The sequence below is a fragment of the Callorhinus ursinus genome, unplaced genomic scaffold (assembly GCF_003265705.2).
Source record: "Callorhinus ursinus isolate GAN/ISIS: 27379988/994484 unplaced genomic scaffold, GSC_fseal_2.0 scaffold12, whole genome shotgun sequence".
Taxonomy (NCBI): Eukaryota; Metazoa; Chordata; class Mammalia; order Carnivora; family Otariidae; genus Callorhinus; species Callorhinus ursinus.
In genome coordinates, this window is record NW_027397074.1 from 56,181,187 (window position 1) to 56,197,516 (window position 16,330).

At 38.0% G+C, this 16,330-nt stretch overlaps 1 protein-coding gene and 1 pseudogene across 1 annotated transcript in view; both read left to right on the plus strand.

Annotated features, from left to right (window-relative positions):
* FOXP2 (forkhead box P2) overlaps nt 1-16,330 on the plus strand; it is a 550,365-nt gene that overhangs the window by 85,461 nt on the left and 448,574 nt on the right. The gene's annotated exons all lie outside the window — the stretch shown is intronic.
* LOC141373942 (U4 spliceosomal RNA) lies at nt 4,002-4,133 on the plus strand (annotated as a pseudogene).

Here is a 16,330-nt window from a genome sequence, read left to right on the forward strand (position 1 = left end):
TATTCTTTTCTTGGCCATACTGATTATTTGTAGAGAATTTCATGCAAATGAATAAATGTTTATAAATGCATATTTATCCATTTGTTTTTTAGACTTTACATATGAGTGATGTCCTATGGCATTTGTCTTTCTCAGTCTGACTTATTTCACTTAGCACAATAACCTCTGGGTCCATCCACGTTGTCACAAATGGCAAAAATCTTATCCTTTCTTATGGCTGCGTAATATTCCATTGTATATCTATGCCATGTCTTCTTTATCCATTCATCTGTCAATAAATGCATATTGATTGAAGAAGCTTTACTTTAGGTTAGTTGGGGTATAATGGGAAGGAAAAAGGTGTATGCATTTTTGTGATCTGTCCCACTATTTCTTTTAGGACCCTGAGAACACGAGGGCAATATTATTATGCTACTACTTAAAGGATAAATGCCATTTCCTCCTACTATTTCCCTCCTCCTTGCTGCCACAGCCAAGTTATTTCTGATTCCAGTTCTGAATATTTTTGTGTTTTACCAATTTCCTGCCTCTGTCCCTCCTTTCTTCTTTTTCCCCTCCCTGCCTTCTTCCCTTTCTCTCTCTCTCTATCCATTCCTGTCCCTTTTCCAAAAAAGATATAGAATAAATGAATTCATTTTCAGAAAATATAAGGAAACAAACTCATCAATACAAAAAGATACTATAGTGTCCGATAGTGAAATTAGTTTCTGCGTGGGATACAGTAGGGGTGTTGTCTGGTTATCTGGAATTAGGGGAGGGGAAGCAGGAGAGTCTAATTCTTCTCACGATCCCTAGAGCTGCGGAGTTTGGGACTTCTGCAGTATGGATTCATAGTTTCTTGGCTTTTTCAACAAAACTCGTTCGCTTTCCAGCTTCTAACATTTGTTGCTATTGTCTTCTCTTTTGAACTTTCTCACCTTGTAGGTTTGTTCTTTTGTTGAACCGTCCTTAGTTGTCCTTTTTTGTATGGTTTATAAAGGGATAAATGCATGTAGTCCTTTTTGTTTTGAACTGGAAATTCTCATTTCATTTTTGACAGAGATATATGAGGTATCTGTTTACACATGGGAGAAGACAGAGAAGCTCTCTTGAATAATAAAAAATCCCAAGAAAGATACCAGGCCTTGTGGCCCGATAAAAGTATTTAACTTCTCCGATCAGTTCCCTGCCTCCCTAGAGTGTGGTTTGAGGTGAAGATGGGGATTAAAACCTGAGTTTTCTCTAGAGGCACATACGCAGCGAGACATTTAAGCACAAGTGCTTAGGGGGCGTATGGTATCAGTCTGTTCATAAAATTTTTCCATTGAAGGATTATGAGCATAGAACCTGATTTATTAACTTTTTTTAATTAATAGACTTTATTTTGGGGGGAAGTTTTAGGTTCATAGAAGAAATGAGCAGCTAGTACAGAGTTCCCTTTTTTTACCCTCTTTTCCCAAAATAGTTTCCTTTGTTAACATCTTGCATTAATGTGGTGCATTTGCTACAATTGATGAACCAAAACTGATACAAAATGGATACTATTATTAACTAAATTCCAGTGTTCACATCAGGGTTCCTAATTTGTGTGGTATAGTTCTGTGAGTTTTGACAAATATATACTGTCATTTATCCATCATTATAGTATATAGAATAATTCTACTGCCCTAAAAATCCCTTGTGTTCCATCTATTTTCTCTCTCCCTTACTCCTTTTCGACCCCCTGCTGACAACTGATCTTTTATTGTCGTTATAGTTTTGCCTTTTACAGAGTAGTTGTAGTTGTAGTATAGTATGTAGCATTTTCAGACTGACTTCTTTGACTTAGCAATATGCATTTAAGTTTCCCCTGTGCCTTGTCATGGTTTCATATGATATCTCATTTCTTTTTATTGTTGGATAACATTCCCTTATATGGATGTATAACAGTTTGTTTATCCATTCACTTGTTGAAAGACATATTGGTTGCTTCCAAGTTTCAGCAATTATAAAGCCTCTATAAACATTCTTGTGCAGATTTTTGTGTGGACATAGTTTTCAACTCATTTGGGGAAATACCTAGAGTGTAATTTCTGGGTTGCATGGTAAGATTGTAATAAACTAGGAAACTGGCTTCCAAAGTGCTTATACATTAACTTGTTTTCATTTTTTAGAAACAGTATAGATTGTTTTATGGAGCAATGTATATGGAAATCAATAGTAATTTGTATTTCACTTATTTTTTACACAAGTAAAAAGTCATTGTAGAGGATTTATGATTTTAGTATTTACTGCTACATTACTATTTAACGTTGCATTGACCCTAATGTTGCTAGAAGAGAGTAGAAGAGAGGTTTTAGTGAAAAGAAGGTGCTGTATAAGTTTAATCACATCAGTATACTTTTCATGTAGTGAAAGCATTCCCTAATACGTATACTTCATGGACATAAGCCTACATTAATGGAGAACTGTGGGCTGTGTTAGAATGATGATGTTTTACTTGCTTTATACTTAATTTACTCATTTAGTAGACATTCCTTGAGTGCCTGTGGTCCCTGATCTTAGAGGCTTAAATAAGTATAAACATGTTTGTACCTAAAAGAATGTTCCCCAGGAAGTTGCAGGACATCTAACATCTCTCACCCTTACCTATTAAGTATTAGTGGTTCTTATCAATTATTATGACAACTGAAAGTGCCCTCTCAAATTCTTGAAACTCTCAGTGGTGCTAGTATTGTTGAGAAAGACTGTTTGATTATTTATAGGTGAGTCTCTGTAATTCAGTTTTTCCTTTATGACACATTTTATTTAACCATAAGTTAGTGGTTTCAGAAATCAGATTCAGTGATGCATTATGAATAAAGTCACAACATTTACTCAGCTAAGGACATTAGAAATAAGGTGAGAGTTGCTCTAATATTCAGCACAGAAAATTGAAAGATGTAGTGTGGGAGAGAAAAGGTAAGTTCCTTTTGCGACATCACAAAGCATGCTAGTGGTAATGCACTTTTTACTGACCCGTGCTGTGTCCCTGTACATTGGAAATATTGTTCTTAATCTCCTGTGTGTTAAGACTGATTTTACTTTTTATCAATAACAGAGCCAAGAAGATGAAAAAAAAAATTAAAGCCCATTAATATTGTATCTTTCCTATATTGTGTTTAAAATTAATTTACAACTGCTTTTATTTTACTCTCCTTTTTTCTCTCTTTTCATTACTTCGAGTATCTTTGCTTTGGTACTTGCTATTCCTTTGTCATCACTGCTTGTCTTTTCTTTTTACTGGCTTCTTAAATCCTGCTGCATTGCTTTTTGCCTTTCCTTCTTTAATCTTTTCTCTTCTGTTTAATTTTTAAATCCTTTGCCCTTTATCTTTCTTTCAGTCTTTTTAGCTGCTCTCTCTTCCTTTGATTTCCTCTTAAACGTTACTTCTTCTTAACATTGTGTTATTGATTTTTCTTTTTGTTTTATCTTTTTAATTTTACGTTTTCCTTTGTATATAAGGAAAACCTCCTCTGCCAACCGATACTGAATTAAAGAGAGAAATACTACTAAATCCTCCATACCACATGGAAAAAAAACAACCATATTTATTCAGACTTACTGTGTGGATACTGAAAGATTTATAGGACACATTTTCTTCTCTTTTTTTTTATTCTTTTGTTTTGAATCAAAGCCCAAATAATTGATGTGCTCATATATAGCAAATTCAATTATTTTCCATCTTTCTAATATGCTAACTTCAACTGTATACAAAATATGCTTTTGAGATGTAAACATTTGTTTGTAGCTAGACCACAAGTAATTTTGCCTTTTATTAAATCTTTGGGATTAACTGGAATACATTTATAATACTATTATGAGCACAGATCAAGGGTTATAATAAAAAATAAGAGATTATAATACAATTGTAATTCTTCCACAAAAGTACTTTATCCAAATAGCCTATGCATTTGGCTTAATATATGCTAATTTTTAATAGTAATTTTATTTATAACCCACTTTTCTTGGAATTTTAGAAGGATCTGAAGGAAATACATTACAGCATTGCACAGTGGCAGTATCATAGCTGATGAGGTTTATCCAAGGTGCGATTATTGCTAATTGAAGGAAATACATTAACAAAACTCCACTAAACTGGGTTGGTTTTTGGTGTGTGAGTCTGTCCATAGGCACTCTAAGCAGTATCTGTGATGTGGAGATCTAGATAGTCACTTTTCACAGAGGGAGAGGAGCAGATAACTATTATAAGGAAAAGCAGAAGTGCATGAAACTTGGGTGTATCGTTTCTGCTTCAAGCAAGAAAATTCTTCAGGGATATTCTCTGGTTGAAGAGAGACCAGGACAGATCAAGTGTCTTGCCTTAGTTCACACACAGAAATGGTAGAGCTAGGAATTGAATTCAGATTTATTTTATTGATCATCTGACTTCACATTTGTCTTACATATTTATACATTCTGTTGATTACAGTTCTTATCCATACCCAAGTTTAATTTTACTTGTAGTTCATTCGATAGACAGAAATGTAGTATTCTCAAATATCTCTTCATTACTGCTTATGATAGCTTTATACACATATATAGTAAATTATTATATGTATAAGTAATATATATTATTCATTTTATGTAATTTTATTTTATTTTATTTTTTAAAAAAGATTTTATTTATTTATTTGACAGAGATGCAGCGAGAGAAGGAACACAAGCAGGGGGAGTGGGAGAGGGAGAAGCAGGCTTCCCGCTGAGCAGGGAGCCCGATGTGGGGCTCGATCCCAGGACCCTGGGACCATGACCTGAGCCAAAGGCAGATGCTTAAGGACTGAGCCACCCAGGCGCCCCTATTATTGATATTTTAAACAATAGCTCTCTCATCCATTAATTTCACTGAACAAACATTACTGAAGCTTACTATTTTTAAGGCCAACAGAGTTGTTTTTCTCTGTTAGATGATGATTTTTAAATTCTTATGTGCTTTTTATGATAATGTTGTTGGTGTAACCTTTGGTTTTCCACTGCTTAGGGTTAGACTAGTTTGCATTTATTCTGCCCAGGAAGAAAGGGCTTACTAAGTAAATGGGTAATGTCCACAGAATTTTAGTGATGCATATCAAATATATTTAAAATAACTATTTTCTGACAACTAATGACTTTAGAAATAAAAACTTGGTATTTTAGTTGTATATTTCATGTTAAAACTTTGAAAGGGCCCTTTACTAAATAACATTTTCTTTACCTAGTTTTTCCATTGTAACTAGGTAAAGGAATGAAACTTAACTTTGTTTGCTAATTTGATAATTTTAGACTATTAATTCCACAAACCTGATGAAATTTTTGAAAACTTCCTTTTACAAACATGTCTCACTCAAGATACCCAGGGTTAAAATCTTAGAAATCCTGTTTGGTGTTCTGTGCATGTGTGTGTGTTTAAAATGCACTCGTGATACTCTTAATAGATTGTGATTTACACCTTTCATCAGTTTATACCAGTCATTTACAAAATATGGTTCAGCATCATTATCATCTGAGAATTTCTGCTAGAAATGCCAATTTTTTGGCCCCAGCCTGTACTTGTTGAATCATACACTGTGGGTGTGGGATCAGCAATCAGTCTTTGTATTCATAAACTTTGCAGGCAATTCTGGTATAGCCTCATGCCCAGTTCCACTTATTTACATGATCTTCCTCTTTGGTTAGTATAATTTTACTTGTTTTTTAAAATAAGTTTTCTTACTATGTAATCTCTGAGTGGATTGTAATAGTCAATAACACCCAATGTGTGTAAGTCCATATATTAGTTAGTACTTGCTGGCATAAAAAATACCATAGACTGACTGGGTGGCTTAAGCAACAGAAATTTATTTCTCACTGTTCTGGAGACTGGAACTCCAAAATTAGGGTGCCAGTATGGTTGAATTCTGGTTAGAGCTTTCTTCGTGGATTGCCTTCTCACTGTATCCTCACATGGTGGAGAAAGAGAGGGAGAGAGAAATAGAAAGGGAGATCTCTGTTGTCTCTCTTATGAGGGCACTAATCCTATCATGTAGGCTCTACTCTCATGACCTCATCTAAACCTAATTTAGATGAGGCTCCATCTCCGAATACCATCACATTGGTGATTAGGGCTTCAGCATATGAATTTGGAATGGGGGGGACAAAGTACAGTCCACTGCAGTCCAATTTTGTTGGCTTTATTCCTTGTATAAAATAAGAAGTGATACTAAAGTTAAAAGACTTTTGAAGTCTAGTCCAAATTTCTTCCTTAAGTAATAGTGTACCTCTTTAATCTTAGTTTCTTTCTTTGAAATTCTTATAAGGATGTAGGCGATATGTAGCAAAAGATTGTTGGAAAATTAAAAAGTAATGGATATATGAGTGAATGGTATTAGGCTACAATATTGTATAACTGTAATAAAGGTTATGATCAATATTTTTTTGTTTTGTATGTTAGCTGCCTGTGTTTCAGTCAGTAACTTATCAGCCCATCTAAGCAATGAACTGTATGACACCCAAAGAATCTCATGATTGGAGAGATCGCAGAAATCATCCAGACTGCCTTCTACCTGATACAGAAGTCCACTCTAGAGCATCCCGACTTTGTTTTGAATGCTGTCAGTCCCTGTAATAGGGTTCCTCAGAGAAACAGAACCAATAGGGTGTGTGTGTGTAGAGAGAGAAAGAAAGAGAAAAGGAGGGAGGGAGAGAGAGAGAGAGAGAGAGAGAGAGAGAGAGAGAGAGAGAGAGAGATTTGTTTTAAGGAATTGGGGTTGGCAAGTCTGAAATCTGCAGGGCATACACCCAGGCTGGAGATCCTGGGAAGAGTCAATGTTGCAATTCATGTCCAAGGCAGTTTGGAGGCAGAATTCCCTATTCTTCAGGACATTTCTGTCTTTTTGTCTTTGACACTTTCAACAGTTTGGATAAAGTCCACCCACATTATGGAGGGTAATCTGCTTTACTCAAATGTTAATCCCATCTAAAAATTACCTCCACAGTGACATCTAGATTGGTGTTTGACTAAATATCTTAGTATCATGGCCTAGCAAAGTTAACACATAAACTCAACTATCACAGCATCCTTTAATATTTAGAGTCAATTCTATTTTAAAAATATTATGTAACCCTTCTAGCTTTCAAATGATATGAAAATAAGATATAATAAATAGATATATGTAAATGAATGAAGAAGTGAATGGATAAATAGATAAATGCTAGCCAATACCAGATATATTACCTTTACTTATTAATAAATAAAAAGATTCAACTCCCTCTCAACTCTGGAAACTTCAGCTAACAGAAGTGTGTGGAGAGCACACTGATTGATTCACTGACACAGTAGTGAATCACAGAACTCTTTGTTTGACCTTACCCAGTATGGTTAACATTTCAAGGTCGCTACTGTGTTGAATGTCTCATTTGGGATCCAAGAGAGATTTTGGTGTAGTGGTGTGAGAATAGGAAGATGAAAATTAATGGGATGAATATAAAATCTTGTCCTTACCTTTCAGAAAAGTTGTAGTAGTGTGGATAAAAAAGGCACCTTAGAAATATACCAACTCAAGGGGTGCCTCGGTGGCTCAGTTGGTTAAGCATAGGACTCTTGACCTCAGCTCATGTCTAGATCTCAGGGTTGTGAGTTTAAGCCCCACGTTGGGCTCCATGACAAAACAAACAAACAAACAAAAAAGCAAAAAAAAAAAAACAAACCACCAACTCAAAATACCACAGATTGGAGGAATTGGTAAAACAGATTGTATCTTCAACACAGCTGTTGCCTAATATGGGACAAAGGATAGATTTGAGTTGTTATAAGATAGTTATAGTAGTTATAATCTACTCTTGGTAAAACTTTTTATATTAGAGAGAGGGAGAGCACGCATGTGCTTGCATGGAGTGAGGAGGGACAGAGGGACACAGAGAGAATCTTAAGCCCCATGTTGGGCCCAGTGTGGAGCCCAACATGGGACTTGAACTCATGACCCTGAGATAAGATATGAGCTGAGATCAGGAGTCAGAGGCTTAACTGACTGAGTCACCCAGGTGCCCTGAGGTTATGTTGGTTTAAATAATATCCTGCCATATATTATATCTAATAAGTTGAAAGTTCTAATACACTTTTCTTTTGTTTTAGGTTATGAATTTCATCCTATAGTTAGTGCCATACACATGAAATCAGCCCTCAATTAATGTTAGTTCAGTTGACTTAAAAGTTAGCATCATAGGGCACCTGGGTGGCTCAGTCAGTTAAGCAAGTGTTTGCCTTCAGCTCAGGTCCTGATCCCAGGGTCCTGGGATGGAGCCCCTTGTTGGACTCCCTACATGAGGGGAGTCTGTTTCTCCCTCTCCCTCTGTACCTCCCTCCACTTTATGTGCACTCTTCTCTCTCAAAATTTTAAAAACCTTAAAAAAAAGTTAGCATCACCATTGGGGTGTCTGGGTGGCTCAGTTGGTTCAGCATTGGATTCTTGATTTTGGCTCAGGTCATGATCTCAGGGTTGTGAGATGGAGCTCCACATTGGGCTCCCTGCTCAGTGAGGAGTCTGCTTGGGATTCTCTTCCTCTCCCTCTGCCCCTCCCCCTGCACACCTGCTCTCTAAATAAATAAATAAATAAATAAATAAATAAATAAATAAATAAAATCTTTTTAAAAAGTTAGCATTGCCAAATAGCTTTCGGAACAATAACTTCATATGATATTCTCTAATGATAAGCTGATTGGTAAGACAGCAGAACTGCAATCAAGCAAATAAGTCATTAAGGGGGAGGTTTTAGTGGAGTATGACCTAAAGAATCTTCATCAACCTGTAACTCTTTATAATTTTTCTTAAAACCACTTCTCTATGTCTCTGAGGGTTTTTTTAAATTTTTTTATTGTTATGTTAATCACCATACATTACATCATTAGTTTTTGATGTAGTGTTCCATGATTCATTGTTTGGGCATAACACCCAGTGCTCCATGCAGAACGTGCCCTCTTTAATACCCATCACTGGGCTAACCCATCCCCCCCAACCCCCTCCCCTCTAGAACCCTCAGTTTGTTTTTCAGAGTCCATCATCTCTCATGGTTCGTCTCCCCCTCCAACTTACTCCCCTTCATTCTTCCCCTCCTGCTATCTTCTTCTTCTTTTTTTTCTTAACATATATTGCATTATTTGTTTCAGAAGTACACATCTGTGATTCAATAGTCTTGCACAATTCACAGCGCTCACCATAGCACATACCCTCCCCAATGTCTATCACCCAGCCACCCCATCCCTCCCACCCCCCACCACTCCAGCAACCCTCAGTTTGTTTCCTGAGGTTAAAAATTCCTCATATCAGCGAGGTCATATGATACATGTCTTTCGCTGATTGACTTATTTCACTCAGTGTAACACCCTCCAATTCCATCCACGTCGTTGCAAATGGCAATATCTCATTCCCTTTTATGGCTGCATAATATTCCATTGTGTATATATATCACGCCTTCTTTATCCATTCATCTCTCACTGGACATCTTGACTCTTTCCACAGTTTGGCTATTGTGGACATTGCTGCTATAAACATTGGGGTGCACGTACCCCTTCGGATCCCTACATTTGTATCTTTGGGGTAAATACCCAGTAGTGCAATTGCTGGATCGTATGGTAGCTCTATTTTCAACTGTTTGAGGAACCTCCATACTGTTTTCCAGAGTGGTTGCACCAGCTTGCATTCCCACCAACAGTATAGGAGGGTTCCCCTTTCTCCGCATCCCCGCCAATATCTGTCCTTTCCTGACTTGTTAATTTTAGCCATTCTGACTGGTGTGAGGTGGTATCTCATTGAGGTTTTGATTTGGATTTCCCTGATGCCGAGTGATGTTGAGCACTTTTTCATGTGTCCGTTGGCCATTTGGATGTCTTCTTTGGAAAAATGTCTGTTCATGTCTTCTGCCCATTTCTTAATTGGATTATTTGTTCTTTGGGTGTTGAGTTTGATAAGTTCTTAATAGATTTTGGATACTAGCCCTTTATCTGATAGGTCATTTGCAAATATTTTCTCCCATTCTGTCGGTTGTCTTTTGGTTTTGTGGACTGTTTCTTTTGCTGTGCAAAAGCTTTTTATCTTGATGAAATCCCAATAGTTCATTTTTGCCTTTCCTTCCCTTGCCTTTGGCGATGTTTCTAGGAAGAAGTTGCTGTGGCTGAGGTCGAAGAGGTTGCTACCTGTGTTCTCCTATAGGATTTTGAGGAACTCCTGTCTCACGTTTAGGTCTTTCAACCATTTGGAGTCTATTTTTGTGTGTGGTGTAAGGAAATGGTCCGGTTTCATTCTTCTGCATGTGGCTGTCCAATTTTCCCAACACCATTTGTTGAAGAGACTGTCTTTATTCCATTGGACATTCTTTCCTGCTTTGTCAAAGATGAGTTGACCATAGAGTTGAGGGTCCATTTCTGGGCTCTCGATTCTGTTCCATTGATCTATGTGTCTGTTTTTGTGCCAGTACTATACTGTCTTGATGATGACAGCTTTGTAATAGAGCTGGAAGACCGGAATTGTGATGCCACCGGCTTTGCTTTTCTTTTTCAATATTCCTCTGGCTATTCGGGGTCTCTTCTGGTTCCATACAAATTTTAGGATTATTTGTTCCATTTCTTTGAAAAAAGTGGATGGTATTTTGATGGGGATTGCATTGAATGTGTAGATTGCTCTAGGTAGCATTGACATCTTCACAATGTTGATTCTCCCAATCCATGAGCATGGAACGTTTTTCCATTTCTTTGTGTCTTCTTCAATTTCTTTCATGAGTATTTTATAGTTTTCTGAGTACAGATCCTTTGCCTCTTTGGTTAGATTTCTTCCTAGGTATCTTATGGTTTTGGGTGCAATTGTAAATGGGATCGACTCCTTGATTTGTCACTCTTCTGTCTTGTTATTGGTGTATAGGAATGCCACTGATTTCTGTCCATTGATTTTATATCCTCCTACTTTACTGAATTCCTGTATGAGTTCTAGCAGTTTTGGGGTGGAGTCTTTTGGGTGTTCCACATACAGTATCATATCATCTGCAAAGAGTGAGAGTTTGACTTCCTCTTTGCCGATTTGGATGCCTTTGATTTCTTTTTGTTGTCTGATTGCTGTGGCTAGGACTTCTAATACTATGTTGAATAGCAGTGGTGAGAGTGGACATCCCTGCCGCGTTCCTGACCTTAGGGGAAAAGCTCGCAGCTTTTCCCCATTGAGAATGATATTCACTGTAGGTTTTTCATACATGGCTTTTATGATATTGAGGTATGTACCCTCTATCCCTATACTCTGAAGAGTTTTGATCAAGAAAGGATGCTGTACTTTGTCAAATGCTTTTTCTGCATCTATTGAGAGGATCATATGACTCTTGTTCTTTCTTTTGTTAATGTATTGTATCACGTTGATTGATTTGCGGATGTTGAACCAACTTTGCAGCCCAGGGATAAATCCCACCTGGTCGTGGTGAATAATCCTTTTAATGTACTGTTGGATCCTATTGGCTAGTATTTTGGTGAGAAATTTTGCATCCATGTTCATCAAGGATATTGGTCTGTAATTCTCCTTTTTGATGGGGTCTTTGTCTGGTTTTGGGATCAAGGTAAAGGTGGCCTCATAAAATGAGTTTGGAAGTTTTCCTTCCATTTCTATTTTTTGGAATAGTTTCAGGAGAATAGTATTAATTCTTCTTTAAATGTTTGATAGAATTCCCCTGGGAAGCCATCTAGCCCTGGGCTTTTGTTTGTTGGGAGATTTTTGATGACTGCTTCAATTTCCTTAGTGGTTATAGGTCTGTTCAGGTTTTCTATTTCTTCCTGGTTCCATTTTGGTAGTTGAAACATCTCTAGGAATGCACCCATTTCTTCCAGGTGATCTAATTTGCTGGCATAGAGTTGCTCATAATATGTTCTTAGAATTGTTTGTATTTCTTTGGTGTTGGTTGTGATCGTTCCTCTTTCATTCATGCTTTTGTTGATTTGGGTCATTTCTCTTTGCTTTTTGATAAGTCTGGCCAGGGGTTTATCAATCTTGTGAATTCTTTCAAAGAACCAGCTCCTAGTTTCGTTGATCTGTTCTACTGTTCTTTTGGTTTCTATTTCATTGATTTCTGCTCTGATCTTCATTATGTCTCTTCTCCTGCTGGGTTTAGGCTTTATTTGCTGTTCTTTCTCCAGCTCCTGTAGGTGTAGGGTTAGGTTGTGTATTTGAGACCTTTCTTGTTTCTTGAGAAAGGCTTGTATTGCTATATACTTTCCTCTCAGGACTGCCTTTGCTGTATCCCAAAGATTTTGAACAGTTGTGTTTTCATTTTCATTGGTTTCCATGAATTTTTTAATTTCTTCTTTAATTTCCTGGTTGACCCATTCATTCTTTAGTAGGATGCTCTTTAGCCTCCATGTATTTGAGTTCTTTCCGATGTTCCTCTTGTGATTGAGTTCTAGTTTCAAAGCATTGTGGTCTGAAAATATGCAGGGAATGATCCCAGTCTTTTGGTACCGGTTGAGACCTGATTTGTGACCTAGGATGTGATCTATTCTGGAGAATGTTCCATGGGTACTAGAGAAGAATGTGTATTCCATTGCTTTGGGATGGAATGTTCTGAATATGTCTGTGAAGTCCATTTGGTCCAGTGTGTCCTTTAAAGTCTTTATTTCCTTGTTGATCTTTTGCTTAGATGATCTGTCCATTTCAGTGAGGGGGTGTTAAAGTCCCCCACTATTATTGTATTGTTGTCAATGCGTTTCTTTGCTTTTGTTATTAATTGCCTTATATAATTGGCTGCTCCCATGTTCGGGGCATAGATATTTACAATTGTTAGATATTCTTGTTGAATAGACCCTTAAATAAGATATAGTGTCCTTCTTCATCTCTTATTACAGCCTTTGTTTTAAAATCTAATTTGTCTGATATAAGGATTGCCGCCCCAGCTTTCTTTTGGTGTTCATTAGCATGGTAAATGGTTTTCCACCCCCTCACTTTCAATGTGGGGGTGCCTTTGGGTCTAAAATGAGTCTCTTGCAGACAGCATATTGATGGATCTTGTTTTTTAATCCAATCTGATAGCCTGTGTCTTTGGATTGGGGCATTTAGCCCATTTACATTCAGGGTAACTATTGAAAGATATGAATTTAGTGCCATTGTATTGCCTGTAAGGTGACTGTGACTGTATATTGTCTGTGTTCCTTTCTGATCTATGCTGCTTTTAGGCTCTCTCTTTGCTTAGAGGACCCCTTTCAATATTTCTTGGAGGGCTGGTTTCGTGTTTGCAAATTCCTTTAGTTTTTGTTTGTCCTGGAAGCTTTTGATCTCTCCTTCAATTTTCAATGAGAGCCTAGCTGGATATAGTATTCTTGGCTGCATATTTTTCTCGTTTAGTGCTCTGAAGATATCATGCCAGTCCTTTCTGGCCTGCCAGGTCTCTGTGGATAGGTCTCTTGCCAATCTAATGTTTCTACCATTGTAGGTTACATGTCTCTTCTCCCGAGCTGCTTTCAGGATTTTCTCTTTGTCTCTGAGACTCATAAGTTTTACTATTAGATGTCAGGGTGTTGACCTATTTTTATTGATTTTGAGAGGGGTTCTCTGTGCCTCCTGGATTTTGATGCCTCTTTCCTTCCCCACATTAGGGAAGTTCTCTGCTATAACTTGCCCCAATATACCTTCTGCCCCTCTCTCTCTTTCTTCTTCTTCTGGGATCCCAATTATTCTAATGTTGTTTTGTCTTATCATATCGCTTATCTCTCGAATTCTGCCCTCGTGATCCTGTAGTTGTTACTCTCTCTTTTTCTCAACCTCTTTATTTTCCATCATTTGGTCTTCTATATCGCTGATTCTCTCTTCTGCCTCATTTATCCTAGCAGTTAGTGTCCCCATTTTTGATTGCACCTCATTAATAGCCTTTTTGATTTCGACTTGGTTAGATTTTAGTTCTTTTATTTCTCCAGAAAGGGTTTCTCTAATAACTTCCACGCTTTTTTCAAGCCCAGCTAGTATCTTTAAAGTCATGATTCTGAACTCTAGGTCCGACATCGTACTAATGTCTGTATTGAGTAGGTCCCTGGCAGACGGTACTACCTCTTGTTCTTTTTGCTGAGGTGATTTTTTTGTCTTGTCATTTTGTCCAGAGGAGAACAGATGAATGAGAGAACAAAATGCTAACAGGTTAACAACGTCTCCAGCAAATATACTCTATAGAAATCAGAAAAGACCTGAAACCAGGGGAAAAGAAAGGGAAAGAAAGAAAAAAGAAAGAGAAAAAGAAAAAAAAGATAAAGATAAAAACAAACAAAAACAGAATAAAACAAAAAAAACCAGAATATGATCAAATATGATCGGGCTAGTGCATAGATCAGTGCCACACACTAGATTTTGGGCGTATTTTGGTCTGTTAGAAGAAAGTGCCTCCTAAAATTTTAAAGGAAGAATGACTTATATTTGTACAAAATAAGGGTTGATACAATGAAGGGATGGAAGATGACTGTAAAGATGAAAATTTTAAAAGGTTTTATAAACGGAATTGATAAGATAAGTTGTTTGAAAGAAGAAAGAAGAAGATTAAAAAAAAAAGAAAAGAAAAAAAGAGAGAGAATGTGATCAGGCAGGAGACTAGAACAAAGCCATACACTAGTGATTTAGGGTATATTTTGATCTGTTAGAAGAAACTGTATCTCAAAATTTTAAAGAGAAAACAACTTATATGTATATGCCAAAAATAAGGGTAACTAATATGAAGGGATAAAATATGACTCTAAAAATGAAAAATAAAAATTTTTTTTTTTAAAAAAAGGGATTGATGTTGGTTGAAAAAGGGAAAAAGAAAAATTAAAAAAAAAACAAAAAAACAGTTAAAAAAATTAACTTTGAAAAACTAATGAATCATGGTAAAAAAGCCATGAATTCTATGTGCAGTATTCCCCTAGTGCTGGAGTTCTCCCATTCTCCTTGGTCGGTAAACTTGGTCTTGGCTTTCTGGCTGTTCCTGCTGATCTTCTGGGGGAGGAGCCTGTTGCCATGGTTCCCAAATGTCTTTGCTGGAGGCAGAATTGCCCCGCCCTTGTGGGTCCGGGCTAAGCAAGCTGCTAGGGTTTGCTCTCAGGAGCTTTTGCTACCTGCAAGCTCTCCGTACACCTTTGGAGGACCAGGGTGAAAATGGTGGCCTCCCACTCTCTGCCCGGAGGAGCTGAGAACTTGGGGCCCTGCTCCTCATTGTGCCCCCAGAGAAAAGCAGTCAATCACTCCCATCTCCCCAGTCTCCGGCCATACTCCGTGCTCACCTGGCCTGTGACCAAGCGTTTCTATCTCTGGCATCCGACCCCGTGTGGAGTCTATAAACCCAGCAGATCCCTGCGTTGCGCTCCTGCGCCGCTCCTCCTGGGGGAGGAAGGGGAGTCTCCCTGGCTCTGCTGCTTTTTGGGTCCCTACTGGAGGAGCAGTGGCCCGAGTGGCCCGCGGATCAGAGTTTATGGCCACCCCAAGCTGAGAGCCTGCGCCTCGGCTCCGTCTCTGCAGCCAGCTTCCCCGCTCCGGTACCTGGGAGCTCTGCCGCACTCAGGCACCCCTGGTCTTTCTGTGACCCCCGAGGGTTCTGAGACCACACTGTCACGTGAGGTTTCCACCTCCCGCTTAGCCACTGGAGCGACGTCTCTCAGCGGAGCTGGCTTCTAAAAGTTCTGATTTTGTGCTCCGTGGCTCTATCACTTGCCAGAAGCGGCCGACGGAGGCCCCCTCCCCCGCCGTCTATCGTCCCGAATATCGCCTCGGATTCACTTCTCTGGACGTCCTACCTCTCAGTAAGTGGTCGCTTCTCTGTTCAGAGAGTTGTTGCTACTCTCCTCTTCGATCTCCTGTTGAGTTTGTAGGTGTTCAGAATGGTTTGATCCCTATTCAGCTGAATTCCTGAGACCAGACGAAAGCCAGGTCTCCTACTCCTCCGCCATCTTGCTCTTACATCCTGTCTCTGAGTTTTGATCCTAACACATATAATATTTAACCTCTTGAATAATTTATCCAAAGTTATTCTGAACCCTGTATCATGTCCACTATATTGGGTATAATTGGAGAACACATTGTACTGAGGTGTCTGATTTCCATATGGTGAATAGGGAGACAGGAAACACTGTAAAATGATTACTTTATTACATCTTGATCTGTTCTTTTGCAAAATTGTCATTTTTAAATCTCACAGTGCCTACAACTTCTGGAACAATTTAGTTAATACCAGTATTGATAGGCATATTAGAATAGAGGAATTGCTAGTACAAAGTAGGAATTTCAGAGTTGATGTCATTTGACCGAGAACTGAGAAGTGATGTTATATTTTAGCCCCACATCTCTTCTGACTTCATTTAAATTATATAATTTTAAGATTATGCATCCTGGATTTTTCC